This window comes from Procambarus clarkii, chromosome 59 (genome assembly GCF_040958095.1).
Source record: "Procambarus clarkii isolate CNS0578487 chromosome 59, FALCON_Pclarkii_2.0, whole genome shotgun sequence".
NCBI lineage: Eukaryota > Metazoa > Arthropoda > Malacostraca > Decapoda > Cambaridae > Procambarus > Procambarus clarkii.
In genome coordinates, this window is record NC_091208.1 from 11,340,579 (window position 1) to 11,366,127 (window position 25,549).

Below are 25,549 nucleotides of genomic sequence, written 5' to 3' on the forward strand. Positions count from 1 at the left end.
GGGGGTAAGGTTCAACCACTGGTATGGGGTCAGGGTTCAACTACTAGCCTGGGGGCATGGTTCAACCATTAGCATGGGGGCAGGGTTTAACCTCTAACCTGGGGTCAGGGTTCAACTACTTGCCTGGAGGCAGGGTTCAACTACTAGCCTGAGTGTAAGGTTCAACAACTAGCAGGGGACAGGGTTGGGATTGGCTGTTTGGCAGTGAAGCAGAGAGGTTCTGTTTACATTCGCCTCTCAGTATCGGCCGGATGCTTGATGTGGACACTGCTGGTGGTGTCTTGTGTGGGCTCCGGCCTAGCGGGATGGCAGTTAAATTTGCCCCCTGTGAAGCGAGTGCTCACATTTGAGCTGTCATTCTCCAGTCTGGTGGACTACCCATTGCTTGAGGTTGATCTACTGGATGTGCTGCGTGTCAGTGCTATAGATGTGTGTGTGGTGTGCAGCTGGCTGTGGACCACCGGACCTTGGTTAACCCTTAAACTGCGCATGGCATACATATATGCCGGACCTGATAGTACCATGAGTTCAATTTCTCATACTTGCTCAAACGCTTTCCAATATTCTGTGCATAATCTACTAGCAAATCCTGGAACTTTGTCTAAATAATCACAAATGTAATTTGAAAAGTAAGAAAATAAAAAATAATTATAAAATTGATTACTGAAAACTTCAGATTTTCAAATTGGCTGCAAAAATATAAAATATCATCAATTGTTCATTTGGTGTTACAGAGCACCACTTGGTTTCCGAACCCCTTGGGGACGAGACCCGTCGGTTAACATGTAAGTTCGTATACGAGAAATGGAGGAAAAAATAAAAAAATAATGTGAAAAAAATCTAAGGGAAAAAATCGACAGGTTCATAGCGTAAATGCGTGACCGTATTTTGTTTGTACTCACCAATAATTGAAGTCCTGATCCTCTTATGTTGATGATCGATGTTGATGAAGCATAGTTATTTACATGGAAGAGGTGGTGGTGGATGTTGATGGTGTTGGATTGACTGGGTCAACATGCGATGAGTCAGGTGCAGGTGATGCAATGCGAGCTTTCTTGGAAGCCATTGCAAAAGACTCTGTAATTGACATTTGTTTCATTCCCTTGGCTCTTGTTTTTAAAAACTTCATATACATATTGTACAGACTCATCATGTCCTTAGTTTCAAACTCGCTGTAACTCGTGTCCATAAATCCCAGAATGTATTCAAAATTTTGCTGAACTTTTTCCATATCAAATTTTTCCTTTAACGTTTCTTCATCCTCTTCCTCTTCCTCTCCATCTTCTTCACTGCACTCGTCTGGCTTTTTTGCTGTACATACTAATTCTATAATTTCATCATTAGTCATGTTTCGATTGTTTGGGGCTTCTTCATCAAAATCTATCCATCTATCTATGTCATCTTCGATTGTTTCAGTCACCAGTTCTGCTCTAATCTCAGGGGACTTAATCCCCTTGACATAGGCTAGGAGTTCCTCTCTTAATTTTTTCTTCTCGCTAACTTTCTTCACCGCAAATCCTTCAAAATCTGCCTCGTCATCTTCCTCAGGAAACAGACTTGACGCGGGCCAAAGTTTTTTCCAACCATTTCTTAGTGTTGTCTGCTTTACCTCATCCCACGCACTAGCAATAGTCCAGATAGCTGACTTTATTGTGAAGACTTTATAAAAGTCCTTAAGTGTTCCAAGCTGATTGTTAAGACGTCTGGCAAACATCCTCTTGTAGTGGTGTTTAAGGTTCTTAATTATTCCTTGATCCATGGGTTGGATCACTGAGGTTGTATTGGGTGGCAAGAACGTTCCAATAATATTGCCATTTATAAGCTCATCACCTCGTGGATGCGTTGAACTGTTATCTAGCAGCAGCACAACTTTGCTGTTTTGCGGGAGACCAACACTTTTCAGGTGCTCCTTCACCTCGGGTACAAAGTTCTTATTAAACCACTCGACAAATATTACTCGAGACATCCACGCACTTGGCTGGTCCTTATAAATCACAGGGAGGCACCTGGCTGACTTTAAAGCCCTGGGGTTTTTACTAATTCCAATCACAAGTAACTTTAATTTGTGCGTGCCAGCTGCATTTGCACAGCACAACAAAGAAATTCTCTGTTTGTTCTGTTTATAACCACCTGAAGGATCGTCCTCACCACTATGAGCCATCGTTTCTGTGGGAAGCATACGCCAGTACAAACCTGTCTCATCAGCATTATAAATTTGCTCTGGAGATAAATTTTGTTCCTGCACCATCTCCGCAAATTTACTCACATACTCATCAGCACCAACAATATCAGCAGATTGTCTTTCACCATGCACTTTAATAAACCTAATGCCATGACGGGTTTTAAAACTTCTGAGCCAACCATCACTGTATACACACTTTTGAGTAATTTTCATTGCTTGGTGAAATTCACGCGCCTTTTCCACGAGGAGCCAGCCTGCCACTGGCTTCTTCGTCACCTCACGTCTCTGTTTGTACCACTCCCACACTGCGTTATCAACACTCTCCACTTTTGCTTTACTTACTACCTTTCTATTTCGTATTGCTTTATCACTTTCACTTCTAGAGAAATAGTCAAAAATGATAGGTTTAGCCTTAAGAAGATCAAAAACAGTACTTTTACTAATGCCATACTCAGCGCACACGACACTTCTCGGGACACCGCTTTCCACCTTCTTAATTATTTCAACTTTCTTTTCAAATGTTATCACTGACCTCTTTCTTTTACGTAACCCGCTTGTAGATGCTTTCACTGACACAATGCGTGCATTTGGAGCCGACATGGTGCACGGATGTTCCTTGATTGTGCTGATATGTAAAACAAAGTCACGGAATGAACACTCCAGTCTCGTGACAAATTCAAACAATGGGAACAATAGGCCGTGAGTCTGTGACGTCACAGGGTAGGCGGCGGCGCCCGACACGGTCAGTGAGCAAACTAAACCATCACCCCCCCCACCCACCCACCACGGGCCGGCACGACGCTTGGCTGACCGCTTCCTTACCCGAGCCTGCCTGCCTGCCTCCTTCCCAGCCTGCCTGCCTGCCTGTCTGCCTGTGCCTGTCTGCCTGTGCCTGCCAGCCTGTGCCTGCCAGCCTGTGCCTGCCAGCTTGCCTTTCCCTCCCTAATTCTCATTACTTCCGTCCCTTCCTGCCTACCTCCTAGCATCTCTCCCTACCTCCCCCTCCCTCTTAGCATCTCTCCCTACCTCCTAACATCTCTCCCTACCTCCCCCTCCCTCTTAGCATCTCTCCCTACCTCCTAACATCTCTCCCTACCTCCCCCTCCCTCTTAGCATCTCTCCCTACCTCCTAACATCTCTCCCTACCTCCCCCTCCCTCTTAGCATCTCTCCCTACCTCCCCCTCCCTCTTAGCATCTCTCCCTACCTCCTAACATCTCTCCCTACCTCCTAACATCTCTCCCTACCTCCCCCTCCCTCCTAGCATCTCTCCCTACCTCCTAACATCTCTCCCTACCTCCCCCTCCCTCTTAGCATCTCTCCCTACCTCCCCCTCCCTCTTAGCATCTCTCCCTACCTCCTAACATCTCTCCCTACCTCCTAACATCTCTCCCTACCTCCCCCTCCCTCTTAGCATCTCTCCCTACCTCCTAACATCTCTCCCTACCTCCCCCTCCCTCCTAGCATCTCTCCCTACCTCCTAACATCTCTCCCTACCTCCCCCTCCCTCTTAGCATCTCTCCCTACCTCCCCCTCCCTCTTAGCATCTCTCCCTACCTCCTAACATCTCTCCCTACCTCCTAACATCTCTCCCTACCTCCCCCTCCCTCTTAGCATCTCTCCCTACCTCCTAACATCTCTCCCTACCTCCCCCTCCCTCTTAGCATCTCTCCCTACCTCCCCCTCCCTCTTAGCATCTCTCCCTACCTCCTAACATCTCTCCCTACCTCCCCCTCCCTCCTAGCATCTCTCCCTACCTCCTAACATCTCTCCCTACCTCCCCCTCCCTCTTAGCATCTCTCCCATCTCTCCCTACCTCCCCCTCCCTCTTAGCATCTCTCCCTACCTCCTAACATCTCTCCCTACCTCCCCCTCCATCCTAGCATCTCTCTCTCCCTCCCTTTCTGACTAATTATCCCCCTCTCTCACTGATTCTCCCCCCCCCCCCTCTCATACTGCCTCCCACCTAAGCTCCATCCACCCACCAGTCAGCCATCACTGACGCAATGTGTCCATTTGGAGCCAACATGGTGCACAGATGTTTCTTGATTGTGCAGATATGTAAAACAAAAGCACAGAATGAACATTCCAGCCTTATGGCAATTCAAAATACTGTAATAGGAATAATAGGCCGTGAATCTGTGAAGTCACAGTGGGCACCCTGGACCATCTCCCACCCACCACCACAAGCCGGCGTGACGCTTGGCGGACCCCTTCCTACCCGAACTTTGTTCGGGTAGCATGACTCCCCAACCCCAATCGGGAAACTGGAAGTTTCGGATAACTAAAGTTCGGAAACCAAGTGGTGCTCTGTATTATGCTCTCGGAACAGCATATGATCTTCATTTTCATAGATTTAGAATAGAGGTTTTCAGTTTAGTTTACTGTACAAAAAATCGTCAATGTAGCATTAGAAATATGTGTGAAATTTAGACAACAAAATTTATAACTCCAAATGTTTAGGGTTTATGAAAAATCCATTCTAATAGGATTGTAGAACAGACAGCTGTGCATACTATATGTAAAAATGGTAAGAATCGGAGGATGGGGAAAAAATTAGAGGATAAAGTTATACTATACTATATAAAGTTATACTTTATATAAGTGATAAAGCCCTAATCTGGTCCCTAATCATCATAACAACCAAAAGAGACAAAGAAAATAGAGTTTGAAATCTGTGAGAAAAAAATCCGCCAAAAAATATTCAAAGTCCCAAGTTCTGCCAGTTGTGACTGATTAATTTGTTGCCCAATCTCATTCTATCTTCACATAGTTAGGGAAGGGTATGCACTCTGCAGGATGTAAAGGTTACAACAAAATCAGATAATAAACAAAGGATACAAAAACAATTCCCCCCTAAAAAAATATTTTTTGGACATTGGTAAAAGTAACAGATAATAAAATCAGGCAATGTATTTTTATGATATCTAACAAAATAGAGCATAATAACATACTCATTATTATTGGTGTTATTATGTATTACTCAGCTATGATATAAATGCACCAGCTGCATATCCACTTTGTGGACACTTCTTACTACTATTCTTCTTTTGTACATCGGACTGGTGCTTGTATCTCTTTATTAATCCCTCAGTTCCAGTTAATAGGAGCTGTTCTCCTTATCAAGAAAACCTTCTACTTAACTTCTACTTGTTAGAATAATTTGCCTAAAATCCATTATTGAAAATATTGGGATGAAAGTTTCTTGACACTGAAGCCAATAAGCTGGAGATTTGTTTAACCACTGTGCTGCTCAGCCTCTAAATATGGCACCCCCTCCCCTGTGCGCAGGAAATAAATTCTTGGGGAATTTTGTTTTTCTTGTGAAAGTGATAAATACCCCTCCCTGATGATGTATATTTAAAAAGAAACTCGAAATTGTACTTACTTTGGTCGCAATCGGGTCTGGAAAATATGTTATGACATCACGATTTGGTGGTCGTCCATGGCATAAACTCTTGAAGGGCAGTCACGCGCCACGTTCAACATGCGCGAGTTGTCACAAATAATTTGTTGTTCTTTTTTTGCATACATTTCCAAATGTATTTGTTTTGTTTGTTCTTGCCAATCCTATGTATTAGGAACACGTACACAATATTATAGCAGTAGAAAATCCATACTGTTCCAGGACACTGTGTTACATGCATCACAAATGTCTCCACATATATTGCTTATACAGGCATTTCTAATCTTTCATGTTCAGTCATGTATATTTACAACATATTTACACATTCTACAATATCCCGCACTATATACTAGTACATTCACCATCAACGCACTTAAAACTCCGCGAGTGTGTGATGTACAGTTGTACCTCGGAATGCGAGTGTCCCTGTATGCGAGTTTTTCGGAAGACGAGCAGGATTTACTCCAAAAATATGTCTCGGAAGGCGAGGGTTACCTCGGGACGCTAGTTTGTTGATACGTGTACAGGCCGACTGGCGCGTGGTGGCATGGCGATCGCGCCTCAGTTTACCAGTGTCTCGTGTCCAGTGACTATCCCACCTGAATTCTTCACAAGGATTTACAGTTTTTTATCGGTTTTTTGGCCATTTGAGTATAAAAGTTGTCATTATATATCTTGCCATGGGTCTCAAGAAAGCCATTGGTAAGGTTCAACCTAAGAAAATAGCTGTGAGTAGAGGCAGTAGAGGATGTCCCTTCTTGATTAAGAAAATGTGTGAAGTATGGGAAGAACTGCAAAGTTTTGTTGAAAAAACTCACCCAGATAAAGCTGTAGCAGGCCGTTGCATTGACCTTTTAAATGATAATGTGATTTCTTACTACAGACAAGTGCTAAAATGTAGGGAAAAACAAGTGTCATTAGACAAATTCTTAGTAAAACAAGCAAGTCCTAGTTGTATGCAGGCAAAATGTGCCAGAGTGTGCATACCAGTGAAGTCCTCACTGCCTGATGTGATAATGGAAGGGGACTCCCCTTCCAAACAGTAACTCCTCTCTTCCTCCCACCTCCTCACCATCTTCCATACGCCTACAGCATTCAACAGCAAGGTAAGTAATAACTTGAACATAGTTTTGTAGGTTTATTTAGATGAATTAGGTATAAAAATTTAGTTTGATGTGGGGTTTTTGGGGTAGTCAGGAACGGATTAATTCATTTCCCTTTATTTCTTATGGGGAAATTAGCTTCGGAATGCGAGTTTTCGGAATACGAGGCGTCTCCAGGAACCAATTAAACTCTTAAACTGAGGTATGCCTGTACTGTGTAACAGCTGACAGGGCATAGTGGCATTTTGCACCTCAACGCACCAGGGGAGATGCATCTTCGCTTGCATTCTCTACGTTGAGTGTTCTTGCATACAACACAGGCACATTTATCCTTGTCCCGTGATGCTGTGCCTGGCATATACTCGAGCGTGTGTATACCGAAATTCTCCTTACCCCTCAGTCTGTCTGGAACTGCATGGGGCATTGTTGCTGGCATCCCACTCGTTGCAACAGAGCCCTCCTTCCCATACTTGACGAGCAGGTGTGACACTAGAGCAACTCCGAATGTTTGTATTGGGGGTCTCTTGCCTGATTTGACTAGATACATGTTGAAACAGTTGAGCACCGCAACATTAATGAGGTGGAAAAAGAATTTTTTCAGCCACTTCACAGATTTATGCACACACTCGACGGCAATGAGCATCATGTCACATTCATCTACCAGGCGCATGTTGACATAGTCTATGACACAATCGGGTTTATATATTGGGAAGCGTGTTTGAAAGTGCACTTTGCCACTGTCCAACATGGCACCTGTGTGAATTGTTGTCAACATATTCACCTCACGTCTGTCCCTCCACGGCTCTGATAACATCTTGTCAAATTGCCTCGACAATTGCCCTGCTGCTTGTGCAGCTGGCAATCACCCGCTGCAATACCTATTCCAAGCACTGGCATTTCCCTCCTGTGGGCCTTCACAGTGCCATATACTCCGGTGTTGTGGTCAAGTAGGTATCTGGTCAACAAGGGGCTGGTATGGAAGTTGTCGGTGAACAGTATATGCCCCTTGTTCAGCAACGGTTCCATGAGGGTTCTACTGCCGGAGAACCCGTGTGGATCTTGAGTTGGTATGTCGATGTCTGTACCTGAATACAGTATCATGTCCATGACGATACCAGTTTTGAAGTCGCACAGCACGAAAAACTTTAGTCCAAATCGGTGCCGCTTTGATGGGGTGTACTGCTTGAATGCCAGTCGTTCCTTGAAGAGAACTAGCGATTCATCAATCACCACATTCTGTCCAGGTACAAAATAGTCACGGAACTTGCCTCTCATATTACTAAAAACCTTCCGCACCTTCCAAAGTCTGTCGTGTCTGTCCTCATTTTCATTGTTTTTAAAGTGCAGGCACCTGAGAAGCAACAAGAACCTATCACATGACATGTACCTGTTGAACATGGGGGGATGGAACAAGGCTGTCTTTGCTCCAATAATCCTGGATGATGTGTTTCTCAGAGTGTTTCATCATCATGCTCAATGCGAGAAACACGTACATTTCATCCTTTGTGGTGTCCTTCCATCATGTCATGCGAGAGGCAGGTAAAATGCCTCTATGAGGCTGTGAACATATCTGTTAGTCTCTGCCACAAGATGGTTCATGAATTCATTATCAAAATATGCCAGGAAATAGTCAATTTCAGCCATATTGTCACCTGTATAGGGGAATAATGGTGTCACACCAACATCGGTACCAGCAAAAGTTGGTACAGTGTGTGTCCTCACTTGAACGAACTATATGGGGCGAAGCCGATTTGTTCCAGTGCACAATTTGTTCTATCTGTCCCGCCCCACAACCCTCTTAAAAAAAAATAATTACAGTAAGTCCTTGCTAGTGCTGGGTGTTGCTCACCTCTGGAAACCCCTCCCCCATTGACACCACCAGACTTCTGACACCATCCCCTACCACTGACACCACCAGACCTCTGATACTATTCCCCACCACTGACACCATTCTCTATCACTAGACTTCTCTGATACCATCCCCCACCACTGACACCACCTGATTTCTGACATCACCAGACTTCTCTAACACCACCCTCCATAACTGACACCACTATTTATTACGAATTCTTCAATTTGACTATGGAATATAAAAAGCGATGTGTTAACAACTGAAATGGTAAAATGTTCTCGAGTTTAGTACGGGCTGTATTGAGGCAGTGACGTGGGGCAGCAGTCTGCTGATCACTCAAGCTAGACTTTGAGGCATCTCACCAAGCCTGACACTTCCTAAAAATGTTGACTGTGGAAGAGGCTAGCTGTCTTCCTACCCCCCCCCCCCCTAATACATCCCCCTCACCACTGACACCCACATTTATTTTTAATTCTTCATTTTGACTATGGAATATGATAGAGGGGTGTTACAAACAACTGAAATGGTAACATTTTCTCAGCTAATTTGTTAAAAAAGCTGACAGTGAGTGAAACATCAAGGCAGCAGCAGCCGGCGCCAGCTGTGTATTGCCAGTTACTGAAGCTGAGAATTCACCACCACCGACAACTGGCCTTGGGCCAGACCTCAGACCAGGCCTTGGGCCAGATTTCAGACCAGGCCTCGGGCCAGACCTCAGACCAGATTTCAGACCAGGCCTCGGGTCAGACCTCAGACCAGGCCTCGGGCCAGACCTCAGACCAGGCCTCGGGCCAGATTTCAGACCAGGCCTCGGGCCAGACCTCAGACCAGGCCTCGGGCCAGACCTCAGACCAGGCCTCAGGCCAGACCTCAGACCAGGCCTCAGACCAGACCTCAGACCAGGCCTCAGACCAGGTTTCAGACCAGACTTCTGGCCAGGCCTCAGGCCAGACCTCAGACCAGGCTTAAGGCCAGACCTCAGACCAGGCCTCAGATCAGGCCTCAAGCCAGACCTCAGACCATGCCTCAGACCTCAGGCCAGACCTCAGACCAGACCTCAGACCATGCCTCAGACTTCAGACCAGACCAGGCCTCAGACTTCAGACCAGGCCTCAGGTCAGGCCTCAGGTCAGGCCTCAGACCAGACCAGGCCTCAGACTTCAGACCAGGCCTCAGGTCAGGCCTCAGGTCAGGCCTCAGGTCAGGCCTCAGGTCAGGCCTCAGGCCAGGCCTCTGGCCAGATTCAATGTGGCGGCAGGCCTTACCTGCGTAGAGGCTAGCTGCCTCCTTAACCCTTAAACTGCGCAACATGTCACATGATGTGTTGACTAACTTACCCAAAAGTGAGCATCACGTCAGGTGACACGTTGGAGAACTACGCAAGATTTAAACGGCCCGCGGATTCACGGGGTTCACCTCACCTTCATCAGGGCTCTCGTAAACAGACACCATTTAAAAAAAAAATTGTGGGCCACATTCCCGGGTGTGAGGTCCTCAGTACTGAGTGAGCCACCAAGGCTAATGCACACAGCATGAGCTCACAGCATTGCTGTTCAGCTTGTGACCACAGCATCGCCTAAAAATGCCATAATGTACATATATATACATGCTATTATTTAGCAATGATAGTATTACATAAGACCCCTGACTGAGATAAAAATGACCAGGATTCTGATAATAGCAGGATTGTTGCGATAATTAGTGCTATAGTGGGAGGAGTAATCTTGGTGGGGAGGGAGGTAGCATTGTCTGGTGACTGTGTGTGACCACCTTTTACTGTCTGGACTCACTATACCAGCTTACGTGTTCGCTATGGTGAAAAAAAACATGCAAATACTTATAGGCAATGTCTGTATGTAGTGAATAAAACCAAAAACAGTATGGTGGGAGGAGAAGGGTGGCGAGTCAGGTGAGGTGAGGGAGGGAGTGACAGCCAGTGGCGGGCTGCCACTGCCACTCAGCATACCAACTTAGTGGTTCGTATGGTGAACACAAATGCAGATACTTGTATATAATGTGTATATATAGTGTAATAACAACAAAAGGAGTGTGGAGGGAGAAGCCATTTTGGTGAGGGAGGTGGCGACATCTACATGATGTATCATGCTGGGTAGGGGTGGCCACTATGCTCTTTGGGCACTATACCAGCTTAATTGAACAGTTATGGTGAATAGAACATGTAGATACTTACATATAATGTCTGTATATAGTGAATAAAAGCAAAACAGTATGGTGGGAGGAGGATGTGGGCAAGTGAGGAGTTACTGAGGGAGGGAGTGACAGCGAGAGGCTGGCTGGCAGATATGGTGGCCACTCCTCTTTGCTTTTTGACTTGCAATATCAACTTAGTGGTTTGTTATGGTGAACAAAACATGCAGATACTTATATATAACCTGTGTGTATATAGTGTAATAACCGACAAAGTATTTGTTTATTGTTTTATGAACACAATAATTGAATCAATAACATGAACACCATAGTTTTGAGTACAGCGATGATTCACACATTTTATTATACAGTACAACCTCGATTCAACTAACCCCATTGCAACGAATCTCCGGCTAGTTCGCACACTTTTCAGGCCGGATTTACTCGCCCAGTTCGACGATCAATGGTTCGACGAACAATGGTTCGACGAAGCGGGGTATGTTCAGATTTGTTTACAATGTCGAGACAGAGTTCACAGACAGGTGGAAAACTTCCCCGTTATATCACAGATTACAATTAATAATTCTCTCATATGACAAGTTCGATCACACAAGTGAACCACACAAGTGGACCGCACAAGTGGTTCACAAGTGGTCCACAAGCTTACGATATTGGGACAGAGTTCACAGAGTGGTGGAAAACTTTCCTATTCCATCACAGGTTACAATTAATAATTCCTTCATATGACAAGTTGGATCACACAACAAAATTAGAGATTTGTTTTCTTGGGTATAATTGGACAGACTTGTTACTAGGCAAGGAAGTAAATGAGATGTATGCCAAATTTTGCACAATATATGATGAAGGCACACAATCATTCATACCAAAACAGAAATGCAGACCTGGGAAACAGGGTTGGTTCAACAGAAATTGCGAGAGGGTCAGAGATCAAAAGACAAAAGCATGGAATCATTATAGAAAGAGGCCAAACCCCCAAGCATACCAGCGATACAAAAAGACAAGAAGCAACTACACGTTAGTAAGGAGAGAGGCAGAGACGGACTTTGAGAACGGTTTAGCAGACAAATGTAAATCAGATCCAGGCCTTTTCTATAAATTCATTAAAAGTAAGCTGCAGGTAAAGGATAATATTCAGAGGTTAAAAATGGGGGACAGATACATGGAAAATGAAAAGGAAATGTGTGAAACATTAAAGGAAAAGTTCCAAAGTGTGTTTGTACAAAATGAGATCTTCAGAGAACCAGACACAATAAGAATTCCACAGAACAACATAGAGCGTATAGAGGTGTCTAGAGATGAAGTGGAAAATATGCTAAAGGAGCTCAGTAAGAATAAAGCAGTTGGCCCAGATGGAGTTTCACCATGGGTTCTGAGAGAATGTGCATCTGAGCTCAGCATTCCACTTCACCTGATCTTTCAGGCATCCCTGTGTACAGGAGTCGTAGCAGATGTGTGTGGAAACAGGCTAACATAGTTCCAATCTACAAAAGAGGCAGCAGGGAAGACCCCCTCAATTATAGACCTGTATCATTTATTAGTGTAATAGTGAAAGTATTGGAAAAACTAATCAAAACTAAATGGGTAGAACACCTGGAGAGAAATGATATTATATCAGACAGACAGTATGGTTTTCAATCTGGAAGATCCTGTGTACCGAATTTACTCAGTTTCTATGATCGAGCCACAGAGATTTTACAGGAAAGAGATGGTTGGGTTGACTGCAGCTATCTGGACCTAAAAAATGCTTTTGACAGAGTTCCACATAAGACGTTGTTCTGGAAACTGGAAAATATTGGAGGGGTGACAGGTAAGCTTCTAACATGGATGAAAAATTTCCTGACTGATAGAAAAATGAGGGCAGCAGTCAGAGGCAATGTATCGGACTGGAGAAATGTCACAAGTGGGGTACCACAGCGTTCAGTTCTTGCACCAGTGATGTTTATTGTCTACATAAATGATCTACCAGTTGGTATACAAAATTATATGAACATGTTTGCTGATGATGCTAAGATAATAGGAAGGATAAGAAACTTACATGATTGTCATGCCCTTCAAGATGACCTGGACAAAATAAGTATATGGAGCACCACTTGGCAAATGGAATTTAATGTTAATAAATGCCATGTTATGGAATGTGGAATAAGAGACCATAGACCCCACACAACCTATATATTATGTGAGAAATCTTTAAAGAATTCTGATAAAGAAAGATATCTAGGAGTGGTTCTAGATAGAAAACTATCACCTGAGGACCACATAAAGAATATTGTGTGAGGAGCCTATGCCACACTTTCTAACTTCAGAATTGCTTTTAAATACATGGATGGCAATATACTAGAGAAATTGTTCACAACTTTTGTTAGGCCAAAGCTAGAATATACAGCGGTTGTGTGGTGCCCATATCTTAAGAAGCACATCAACAAACTGGAAAAGGTGCAAAGACATGCTACTATCTTGAGGTTATCTTGAGATGATTTCGGGGCTTTAGTGTCCCCGCGGCCCGGTCCTCGACCAGGCCTCCACCCCCTGAAAGCAGCCCGTAACAGCTGACTAACACCCAGGTACCTAATTTACTGCTAGATAACAGGGGCATAGGGTGAAAGAAACTCTGCGCATTGTTTCTCGCCGGCGCCCGGGATTGGACCCGGGACCACAGGATCACAAGTCCAGTGTGCTGTCCACTCGGCCGACCGGCTCCCTACTAAGTGGCTCCCAGAACTGAAGGGCAAGAGCTATGAGGAGAGGTTAGAGGCATTAAATATGCCAAAACTAGAAGACAGAAGAAAAAGAGGTGATATGATCTCTACGTACAAAATAGTAACAGGAATTGATAAAATCGATAGGGAAGATTTCCTGAGACCTGGAACTTCAAGAACAAGAGGTCATAGATTTAAACTAGCTAAACACAGATGCTGAAGAAATATAAGAAAATTCACTTTCGCAAACAGAGTGGTAGACGGTTGGAACAAGTTAGGTGAGAAGGTGGTGGAGGCCAAGACCATCAGTAGGTTCAAAGCGTTATATGACAAATAGTGTTGGGAAGATGGGACACCATGAGTGTAGCTCTCATCCTGTAACTACACTTAGGTAATTACACTTAGGTAATTACAAGTGGACCATACATGTGGGCCACACAAGTGGACCACAAGTGGTCCACAAGCTTACGATGTTGGGACAGAGTTCACAGAGTGGTGGAAGACTGTCTCAATCTATCTACAATTAATAATTCCTTCATAAGACAAGTTGGATTACACAAGTGGATCACACAACAAGTGAACCATATGAACCAAACAGAAGTCAGAATGGTCCACACAACAAGTAAAGCATATTAACCGAACACCAGCGAGAGTGGTCCACACAATTGAACGACAGAGTTTCAATGATTTTCGTTCACTGATTTGTGGCACATGTATCTTTGTAAATTAATTTAAAGGCTGAAGCATGAATAGCTAGCTAATGTGTTGAAATCTTCTTGTATACATTTTCTGTGATGAAACAAGATGAGTGAGGGTGGACAGATAAGGGAATACTGTACTGCAAACCTCACAGTGAGGTTTCACTCACTTTCGTCTGTGTCGTCATAGTTCAGTAACCCATGATTTTGAACGTTTCAGATTAATAAATCATTTCTAAAACTGAAATTTTGTTCTCTAATTGTGCCAGATCGCTTTTCCTTTTCCTTATGTTTCGTTTTTCCCCCCCCTCTTCTCCTATCTGCTTGTCGTTTCCTGCCGACCTTTTGATTGTTTTGGTTATTCCTTTGGACTTCTTCTATTTTGATGCCTGGGTGCTTGAGGAGGCATACTCTTGCACCCGTAGAACTGTAGTACCCAACATCTCGAGTGAGGGGAACCTTTTATTGTCAATCCCCCTTTCGTCGCTGAACCCGATCTCGACGGACTGACGGTTCTTAAGGTGGCGTTTGTAGGGGTATACTCACGACGCACCCCTAGGGGGCCCCGGCATGATGGGCGATAGCTTCCTGTTGGGTCTCCCCTAATTGTGGCTCCATGGTGGGTATGGGGGCACATTCGTGGGTGAATTTCTCTCCTCGTCTGTATGTCGATGAATGTTTATGTTGTACCCTCTCAGGCTCGTGGGGTGGGCGACCAAGCTCCCGAGTCGGCCTGTATTGGAAGACCGGGCTCTGTAACCCCCGCTGCGTTGGGCCCCGACCTTGCTCCTCCTTTGACCATCCTGACTTCTTCCCCCAGCTCCCCTCCCTCCTCTGTGGTTGGGTCGAGCCTCAAGCCCCCAGTAGTGACCACTTCGTCCCCTGGTGCGGCTAAGTCTCTCGTTGTGACTACTGCGCCTTTTAACCCCTCTCTCTCTGGGGGTTCTCAACGCCATCCCGCCACGGCCTCACTTGCTCGATTTCTTCCCCGTACTGATGCGTATCAGGCCTTGTTTGGTCCCGCTTCATGGGCCAAATACTTTGATCTCCTCCCTCTTGATTCTGCGCCTCCTGATGATTTCTCCCTCCATCAGCATCGTGTTGATTCCGTGGATGCCTCTGTTACCTTCAACCCCATTCATCTCGGTACACGTGTCGTTGCTGCTCCTTCTCAGGATGCAGCTTCCCGCTTGGCTGCCTTATCCTTCTTTGGCGAGATCCCTGTTCGGGTCTCAAAGAACGCTCGGTTGAATGCCAGTGTTGGCACTATTCTCCTCCCGCCCCTTGTTGCGACCGGTGTTCGGAATCTGCAGGACTGCCACGATGATATTCGGCATATCCTTGATGCCCAAGGCCATTCTGTCCTCTAGGTAGACTCGTTCACTTGTCCCTCTCGTGGTCGTCGCCATCAACCCCTTCGGGTTGTGAAGATTACCTTTGATGGTAGGACCCTTCCATCCTCTGTCATTCTTGCAGGTGCCAGGTGCTCTGTTCAGGAGTACATTCCTTCTCCTCGGCTTTGTAACAAGTGCTGGAGGTTTGGGCATGGTGCCCTTCGCTGCTCTGGGACTGTCTTTCTCTGTCCTTTGTGTGGGGGCGAAGGCCACTCTTAAGTCGGAGTGCACTTCTCCCCAGGCTCGCTGCCTCAACTGCGGTGAGGCCCACCCTACTTTCTCCCGTGCCTGTATCCATTACAAGCTTGAGGCAGCCGTCGTCAACATGAAGCACCGGGAGCGTTTATCTTTTCCTGAGGCGAGGCGCCAGGTTCGCCGGCTCCCGCCTTATGCTAACGTCTCTTATGCTCACGTGTTGCGCTCTTCCTCTCCTCGTCCTTCCCACCTTCCTCAGACCCACAACTGTTTCCAGGCCTTGGACCCTGATACGCCCACTGCCCCCCTCCTCTGTTCCTTTGAATTCTGTCCCGAAGGGTCCCCCTCCTGGTCCTCTGTCTGGGGTTCCCCTTCTTTCTGTCCGGTCTGTCATGTCTCCCGTGTCTTCTTCCTCGTCTCCCTCCGATCCTCCTTCCCATCCTTCTCCTCCATCTATTGACACTTCCCGCCGCCTATCAGTGTGGGCTGATGTCTATCGCTCTTCTACCGGCCGTCGTGTGTGCTCTCGTTCAGCTTCTCCTGTTGAGACACTGGAATCCGTTGCCCAGTACGTAGTTGCTGGGACACCTGTCTCTTTAAGTCAGAAGCATAAGCCTGGCTCCTCTCCTTCCTCCTCCCCGGCAGGTAAGAAGGCTTCGCTTTCTTCCTCGGCCCCTACTTCTGACTCTATCGCCCCTTCCCCTCTCGTTTCGGTGCTTGCGCCTCCTGTTCCTGCTATGGTGGTTTCTTTGGCCCCCGCTTCCCTCTCGGTTGTTGCCCTTGCTGAGGTGCGCTCCCCTCTTTCTACTCCCCCTCTTCCTGCTGCTGTCCTTGACTACTCTCGGTTGCCTCCTCCTCTTCCTCCTTCTCCTCTGGACCCTGCCCGTCCGCCTCTGGTCTGTTCTCCCGCTTCCTTCCCTCCGTCTTTGCTCAGTTTACCCATGCCCCCTAACCCTGACTTTGCTGACCCTGATCCCGACCTTGATCTTCTTTAACGTGCTATGTTGCTCTTTCGCCTTTGTTTCTTCCTTGTTCTCTGTTGTTGTCCTTTCTCTTCTTGTCGATGTCTATTCTTCAATGGAACGTTTGGAGTTATTACACCAATTTCCTTGAACTCCAACTTCTGATTTCGCGATTTTCACCCCTTTGTGTCTGTCTCCAGGAGCCGATGCTTGGTGCTCGTCCTGGTCGCTTTTGTGGCTATTGCTTTCTCTCCCCCACCCCCCCAGCTGTTGCAGAGGCTCCTAACTCTTCTGCTCTCTTGATTCGCTCTGATGTTCCCTTTGTCCCCTTACTTTTTCCTTCGCCTCTCCATTGTTCTGCTGCTCATATCTTTGTGGGGAAATGGTACACTGTTTGTTCCATTTATCTCCCCCCGAGTGTCCCGCTTACTCTTCCTGATCTGAAACACTGGACTCCTTGCCGGAGCCTGTGCTCCTGCTGGGTGATTTCAATTGTCGTCATTCCCTTTGGGGTGATGTTCTAACGAACACCCGGGGTCACCTTCTTGAGCCGTTTATCTTCTCTTCTTCCCTGTCTCTTCTGAATTCTGGTGAGCCCACACATTTGGACTCTCAGACTCGCACCCTTTCCTGTCTTGATCTTTCTCTTTGCTCGTCTTCTCTTTACTTAGATTTCACGTGGCAGGTTCTTGATGACCTCCATGGCAGTGACCATTTCCCCATCCTTGTTACCTTTTTCTCTTTTCGCCCTCCCCTCTCCTTCCCTAGGTGGCAGTTTGCGAAAGCGGACCGGAACCTCTTTACCCTCAGTGCTACTCTCTCTGACCTCTCCCTTCTGCCTCTCCCTCGCTCTCTCCTTCTTTTTCATGACACTGTCTTCGACGCTGCCCTCCGCTCTATTCCTCGCTCTTCCTCTCGGGGTCCACGGAAGTGTGTTCCCTGGTAATTACCTAAGTGTAATTACCTAAGTGTAGTTACAGGATGAGAGCTACGCTCGTAGTGTCCCGTCTTCCCAGCACTCTTTGTCATATAACGCTTTGAAACTACTGACGGTCTTGGCCTCCACCACCTTCTCACTTAACTTGTTCCAACCGTCTACCACTCTATTTGCGAAGGTGAATTTTCTTATATTTCTTCGGCATCTGTGTTTAGCTAGTTTAAATCTATGACCTCTTGTTCTTGAAATTCCAGGTCTCAGGAAGTCTTCCCTGTCGATTTTATCAATTCCTGTTACTATTTTGTATGTAGTGATCATATCACCTCTTTTTCTTCTGTCTTCTAGTTTTGACATATTTAATGCTTCTAACCTCTCCTCGTAGCTCTTGCCCTTCAGTTCTGGGAGCCACTTAGTAGCATGTCTTTGCACCTTTTCCAGTTTGTTGATGTGCTTCTTAAGATATGGGCACCACACAACAGCTGCATATTCTAGCTTTGGCCTAACAAAAGTCATGAACAATTTCTTTAGTATATCGCCATCCATGTATTTAAATGCAATTCTGAAGTTAGAAAGCATAGCATAGGCTCCTTGCACAATATTCTTTATGTGGTCCTCAGGTGATAGTTTTCTATCTAGAACCACTCCTAGATCTCTTTCTTTATCAGAATTCTTTAAAGATTTCTCACATAATATATAGGTTGTGTGGGGTCTATGTTCTCCTATTCCACATTCCATAACATGACATTTATTAACATTAAATTCCATTTGCCAAGTGGTGCTCCATATACTTATTTTGTCCAGGTCTTCTTGAAGGGCATGACAGTCATCTAAATTTCTTATCCTTCCTATTATCTTAGCATCATCAGCAAACATGTTCATATAATTCTGTATACCAACTGGTAGATCATTTATGTACACAATAAACATCACTGGTGCAAGAACTGAACCCTGTGGTACTCCACTTGTGACATTTCTCCATTCTGATACATTGCCTCTGATTACTGCCCTCATTTTTCTATCAGTCAGAAAATTTTTCATCCATGATAGAAGCTTACCTGTCACCCCTCCAATATTTTCCAGTTTCCAGAACAACCTCTTATGTGGAACTCTGTTGAAAGCCTTTTTTAGGTCCAGATAGATGCAGTCAACCCAACCATCTCTTTCCTGTAATATCTCTGTGGCTCGATCATAGAAACTTAGTAAATTCGATACACAGGATCTTCCAGATCGAAAACCATACTGTCTGTCTGATATTATATCATTTCTCTCTAGGTGTTCTACCCATTTAGTTTTGATTAGTTTTTCCAATACTTTCACTATTACACTTGTCAATGATACAGGTCTATAATTGAGGGGGTCTTCCCTGCTGCCACTTTTGTAGATTGGAACTATGTTAGCCTGTTTCCACCCGTCTGCTACGATTCCTGTACACAGGGATACCTGAAAGATCAGGTGAAGTGGAATGCTGAGCTCAGATGCACATTCTCTCAGAACCCATGGTGAAACGCCATCTGGGCCAGCTGCTTTGTTCTTACCGAGCTCTTTGAGCATTTTTTCCACTTCGTCTCTAGACACCTCTATGTGTTCTATGTTGTTCTCTGGAATTCTTATTGTATCTGGTTCCCTAAAGATTTCATTTTGTACTAACACACTTTGGAACTTTTCGTTTAGTGTTTCACACATTTCCTTTTCATCTTCCGTGAATCTATTTCCCATTTTCAACCTCTGAATATTATCCTTTACCTGCAATTTGTTGTTTATGAATTTATAGAATAGACCTGGTTCTGTTTTACATTTGTCCGCAATCCCTTTTTCAAAATTTCTTTCTGCCTCTCTCCTCACTGCCGTGTAGTTGTTTCTCGCATCTTTGTATCGCTGGTATGTTTGGGGGTTCGGCCTCTTCCTGTATTGATTCCATTTTTGTGTCTTTCGGTCTCTAGCCCTCTCGCAATTTCTATTGAACCAATCCTGTTTCCTAGTTCTGCATCTCTGTTTTGGTATAAATTTTTTTGTGCCTTTATCATATATTTCACAAAACTTGCCATACATCTCATTCACTTCCTTGCCTAGCATCAAGTCTGTCCAATTATACTCACTAAAAAAATTTCTAAGGTCACCATAATGTCCTCTCCTGAAGTCTGGTTTTTCAACTGCTTCAACCTCCTTATTTTCTTCCAGCTTATAACGCATTGCATATTTTATTCCCAGAAAGACATGGTCACTTTTACCCAAGGGAGGAAGGTACTGAATGTCAAATATCTCTTCCTCCTTCCTGGTAAATATCAAATCTAGCATGGAGGGAACGTCCCCTTCCCTCATCCTCGTAGCTTGTTTAACATGTTGATACAAGAATGTTTCCAGGATGAGGTCTACAAATTTACAGGTCCAAAAATCTTCTGTTTTAGCTTCATATGCTTCCCAGTCTATGGATTTCAAGTTGAAGTCACCGACTATCAACAGTCGTGATCTATCGTTATCCGCTCTCGCTATAATCTCTCTCATTATTGTTATAAGACCTTCACGTTTACTATCTAGCTCCTCCTTTGACCATGTGCTGCTTGGCGGTGGACTATATGCATTTATCATCATTAGTTTATCATCCTCATAGCAGGTCTCTAGTGCTATTATGTCAACTTCTTGTGGATTGGCAGTCATTATTTCCTTCACCTTTAGGTGTTCTTTTACCAGCACAGCAACGCCACCGCCTTTCCTAATTTTTCTGTCCCGTCTCCAAATTGAGTAGCCCCTTGGGAATATGACCTCATTTAAAATTACATCTTCAAGTTTTGTCTCCGTGAGTGCAACAATGTCTGGTGTCTGCAGCTGTATTACATCACTTAACTCCAGTATCTTCGATCTCGCTCCATCTATGTTGGTGTATGCAATCTTCAGGAACTTGTTCCCCCTTTCCTTATTCTTCACTCCCCCTCTCTCTATTGATTTTGTTGGTTTGCCTTTATGTACCACTTTACTGGTTTGCCTACCCCTATCACTTTGTAGAAAAAAGAATTTATTTCTTCTTCATTCCTGCTCTCATTTAAATGTTTTGCCTCGGCGAGGTTCAGTTTCAGCTTCTCTCTATCTTCTTTTGAAAGATCTCGTCTTAACGACCACCCTTTCCCATCCTCATCCCTTTGCAATTTTCTAGCATTCCTTAGTACTTCTTCCATCTGTTTGGCACCGTTTAGGGTGATCCTCAAAGGTCGATCTTTCCCTTTTACGTACCTGCCTATTCTCCTGTAGTCGCACACATTCTCTCTGTTTGTAAGACCTTCCACGAGGCCAACAATTTTATCTACTACTTTAGCTTCTTCTACAGCTCTTTCTGACCTAGATGTTATCGCCTTTTCTTTGCAGCCAAAAATGATCAGGGACTTACTCCGATCAACTGTGTTTTGCACCAACTTCGGGTTAGATGCCAATTCTTTCCTCACTTCTAGCCTAATGTTTGTTTTATCTTGGTTGCTGCAGTGTTTGACTTCCTTTACTGCTTCTTCTATTTTTTCCTTCTCCTTGGCCACTTGTGCATAAGTGAGTTGCATATCATTCTTGCACTGTTCTATTCCCTGTGTAACTTCCTCCATCTGTGCTGACCAAAGCTGTTTCTCCTGTTGAATTTCCTTGCCTAACCTATTGTAGTCATTTATGTTTAAATTTACTTTAACTTCTTCCAAAGCTATTTTTAAGAGTTTATTTTCTTCTTCCATGGCTTTGCAATTTGTTTCCAATTGATTCTTATCCTTGCGCAAGTCTTTCACTAAACCCTCAAGACATAAAACTTTGCTATTCAAATGGTCATTACTTTCTTTCAATTTACTAATTATTTCTACATGAGAGTTCACTATAGTATCTAAATTTACCAACTTGTTATGTAGACTGCTAATATCAATGCTTTCTTCATTGAATCCCTCAAAATCAAGCTCTGTTTTGTTTTTCCCCTTGATAGTGGCCATCTTGAATGTTCTTCTCTGCACTGTAAACACTAGGGCAACTTTTTCTCATCCGATTTTTCACTTCCCTTAGCACTTTCCTGTTATCTCACCTATTTTTCAAGAGCACTATACCTTTATGTTCTCTGGGACACCACTCACTACCATCAACCTGTACTACAATACTTAGGATTGTTGAAATATGCTGGAGCTCCTCTGCTGCAAGTGTTGACCCTAGGAGTCTGCATTCCTGGTGGAATGCAGACTGTGCTCGGGCTGTCCGTTGTAAGCGTGCAGCCTGGAAGAGACACCGCCGTCGGCAGACGGCCGATTATTTTCTTTTCTTTCGGAAGGCGAGTGCGGTGGCCCGTAGGGCCATCTGTACGGCTAAACGTGAATGTTGAGCATCTTATGTCTCCACCATTCCGTCCGAAACTCCTCTGCCACAGATCTGGAAGCGTATCCGCAAGATAGCGGGTAAGTTCGTTCCCGATGTTTCACCGGTCCTTCACCTCCGTGGTACTCTTGTGGCGGACCCGTTGCAGGTCACTACCGAGCTGGGTTCCCACTTTTCTTCTGTTAGCTCTGGTCTTCATCTTCCCCAATCTTTCCTTCTTCATAAATCTGTCCTCGAGTGTCGTCCTTTAGATTTCTGCACTTGTCTTCGACTTCCCTATAACGATCCCTTCTCTCTGAACTTCGTTCTGCCCTGGCCCTCTGTGGTTCTACGGCGGCGGGCTCCGATGGTATTCATTATAAGATGCTTCACTATCTCCCTCCGTGCACGTCTCGGTATTTACTGAGTCTGTATAATCGGATCTGGGAGTCGTCGTCAGTCCCTGAGGACTGGCTCGATGCCATTGTCCTCCCTGTTTGCAAACCAGGGTCTCTGGGAACATCCCCTAAGGATTTTCGCCCTATTGCCCTCACAAGTTGTGTCTGCAAACTCTTTGAACGTATGGTTAACTTTCGTCTGATGTGGCTCCTGGAACGCCATCACCTCCTCTCCCCTTCTCAATTTGGTTTCCGCAAGTGCCGCAGCATGACAGATGTCCTGGTGAACTTGGAGGTCTATATTCGTACTGCTTTTACTGCGAAGACCTCCGTTGTTGCCGTCCTTTTTGACCTAGAAAAGGCTTACGAGACCACTTGGCGATATCATATTCTATCCCAGCTTCATTCTTTTGGCCTTCGTGGTCATCTCCCTCTCTTTCTTCGCAGCTTCCTCTCTCATCGTTCCTTTCAGGTGCGGCTTGGTACTGCGCTCTCTGCCTTTTTTCAGCAGTACAAAGGTGTGCCTCAGGGTAGTGTTCTGAGCACTACTCTTTTTCTGGTTGCCCTCAATGGTCTTCTTTCCTCTCTTCCTTCAGGCGTTTTCTCCACTCTCTATGTCGATGATCTTACCCTTTGCTGTCAGGGTGATGATTCGCCTCTCCTTCAACGCCGGCTTCAACTTGCGATTGATGCCATGTCGTCTTGGGCCACCGATCATGGCTTCAAGTTCTCTATTACTAAGACTTGTGCCACGACTTTTACTCGGAAACGGGTTGTTCTTCGTCCCTCTTTGTCACTTTATGGTCATCCCCTTGAGTACAAAGATTCCGTGAAGCTTTTGGGGTTATTCTTTGACACACGTTTGTCTTGGTCTCCCCATATCTCTTACCTCCGTGTTGAGTGCTCTAAGGCCCTTACCCTCCTTCGGGTATTGTCCCATACTTCTTGGGGAGCGGATAGGCGCACTCTCCTTGCTTTACATTCCTCTCTCGTCCTGTCTAAGCTCAATTATGGTTGCCCTGCTTACTCGTCTGCTTCTCCTTCTACTCTTCGCCATCTTGATGCTTTGCACCATACTAGGTTGCGCCTAAGTTCTGGTGCCTTTCGTTCGACTCCAGTCCTTAGCTTGTATGTTGACACTGGCTTCCTGTCTCTCCAGGACTGCCGTGATCGCTACTGTCTTCGCTATCTTGCGCGGTCCTTACAACATCCTTCCTCTCGCCTGTGTCGTGCCTTAACTTTTACCCCTCCTGCGGTTCCTATTCCTCTTCACCACATCCCTCTTTCTCTCCGGTTATCTCGCTTACAGGAGTCTCTTTCCGTTTGTATTTCTAATGTTTCTCCTCGTGTTGTTCCTTCTTTGCCCCGTGGAGAGTCCCCCTTATGCAGTTTTGTACATCTTTGACCCGCATCACTAAAGCTTTTACTCCTCCTACGGTTCTAAAATGCCTTTTCCTTGAGCACTTTTCTTCTCACTCTCGCTCCGTTTCTGTCTTCACCAATGGGTCTAAGTCTGCGGACGGAGTTGGCTACTCTGTTGTTTTTCCTGATCGCACTTATATGTGTTGCTTACCTCCGGAGACTAGCATCTTCACGGCAGAGCTTTATGCTATTCTCTATGCACTTTGTCTCCTGCTTTCTCGTTGTCAGTCTTCCTTTGTAGTAGTTGTTGACTCTCATAGTGCCCTCATGGCTCTCGGGTCCTTTAATCCGGTTCATCCAGTAGTTGTCGAGATGCAGCATTGGCTGTTTCTTGTTCACAGTAAATTTAAGTCGATTGAGTTTTGTTGGATTCCCAGCCATATTGGTGTGTCTTTAAATGAGTGTGCGGATGCTGCCGCCAAGGAAGCTGTCCACTCTTGTCCCATCTCTCGTAAAGGTATTCCATTTTCCGACTTTTACCTGGTTATCCATTCCTCCATCCTTACCCGTTGGCAGGCTTCTTGGTCGTCTGTTACTGGTAACAAACTACGTACTCTTAAATGTTGTGTTTCCTCGTGGCCGTCCTCCTACCACCGTAACCGGCGATGGGAAACGGCTCTGGCGTGGTTGCATATTGGCCATACTCGCTTAACCCATGGTCACTTGATGGAGTGCTGCCCTGTTCCTTATTGTCCTAATTGCATTTTCCCTCTTACGATCGTGCATGTTCTTCTTGAATGTTCTGACTTCCAGGATGAGCATGTTTCTTGCTTTCCGACCGCCCCTCGCGGTCACCTGTCCCTCAATAGAATTCTTGGTGACTCGGATACTTTTGATATCGTTCGCCTTATGCGTTTTTGTTCTCGTATTGGCATTCTTGGTGATATTTAGCGCCCTCTGATTATTCCGCACATTTGATGGGCCACATAGCCTTCCCGGTTTGGTGCCTTCTTTTGATAATTACTTACTGTTCGATTTCTTTGCCACAGTTCAGTGACCTACGGCTTCGAAATAATAAAATTAATAAATCAGTTCTAAAATAAGTATTTTTTTTATAGCTCTTATTATCGTAATAATGTTGCTAAACTAAATATATAACCCAAAATTATATAATTTGATGTAAATTGAATATTTGAGAGAAATTTATGTTTCTGTTACTGTACACCCTACAGCCTACTGTAAGGTGTATATATAGACCTAGTCTGCATTCGTATAATATGTACCCAGTGCATAGGGTAGCTTTGTCTGTGATTGATGTACAATATTTAACCACTGGAGGAAGAATAATTGTGGAATTCACCATTTTTTGACTACAGCTGTTTTGTTATACTGTACAACAAAATGTCTCAGGGGCTTACTAATAGTGCCTTATTAATGCCAAAAATGAAGCAGTATTTTGCAAGAACTTGAAGCAGAAAATCAAGGTGAAGCAGGTGCCTTTATAGCATTGGTGAGTAATACATAATAACACAAATAATAATGAGTAATTATGTTATTATCCTCTATTTTGTTATATGTCATATAAATACATTGCCCATTGTTATTATCATTTACTTTCAACAATGTCCAAAAAATATTTTGTTTAGGGAATTTTTTTTTTTGTAGGTTTTAAGGTTTTTTCCTCCTTTGTTTATTATTTGAATTTGTTTTAACCTTTACATCCAGAAGAATGCATACTCGTCTCTAACTATGTAAAGCTAGAATTAAATTGGTCAACAAATAAATCAGTTACAACTCTCTGAACTTGGGACTTTGAAATTTTGTTGGCTTATTTTTTCACAGATTTCAAACTCTATTTTCCTTGTTTCTTTAGGTTGTTTTGATGATTAGG

General features: G+C 44.7%; 1 protein-coding gene across 6 annotated transcripts in view; it reads left to right on the top strand.

Annotated features, from left to right (window-relative positions):
* The window catches only part of LOC123768066 (D-serine dehydratase), a 340,022-nt gene that overhangs the window by 4,428 nt on the left and 310,045 nt on the right, over window positions 1-25,549 (top strand). The window contains exon 1 of one of the 6 annotated variants that reach the window (XM_069306861.1): window positions 6,268-6,693. The exons of the other annotated variants lie outside the window; for them this stretch is intronic. The gene's annotated coding sequence lies outside the window, so the exon portion shown is untranslated. Of the gene's footprint in view, window positions 1-6,267; window positions 6,694-25,549 lie in introns of those variants that run through there. 6 annotated transcript variants of the gene reach the window in all.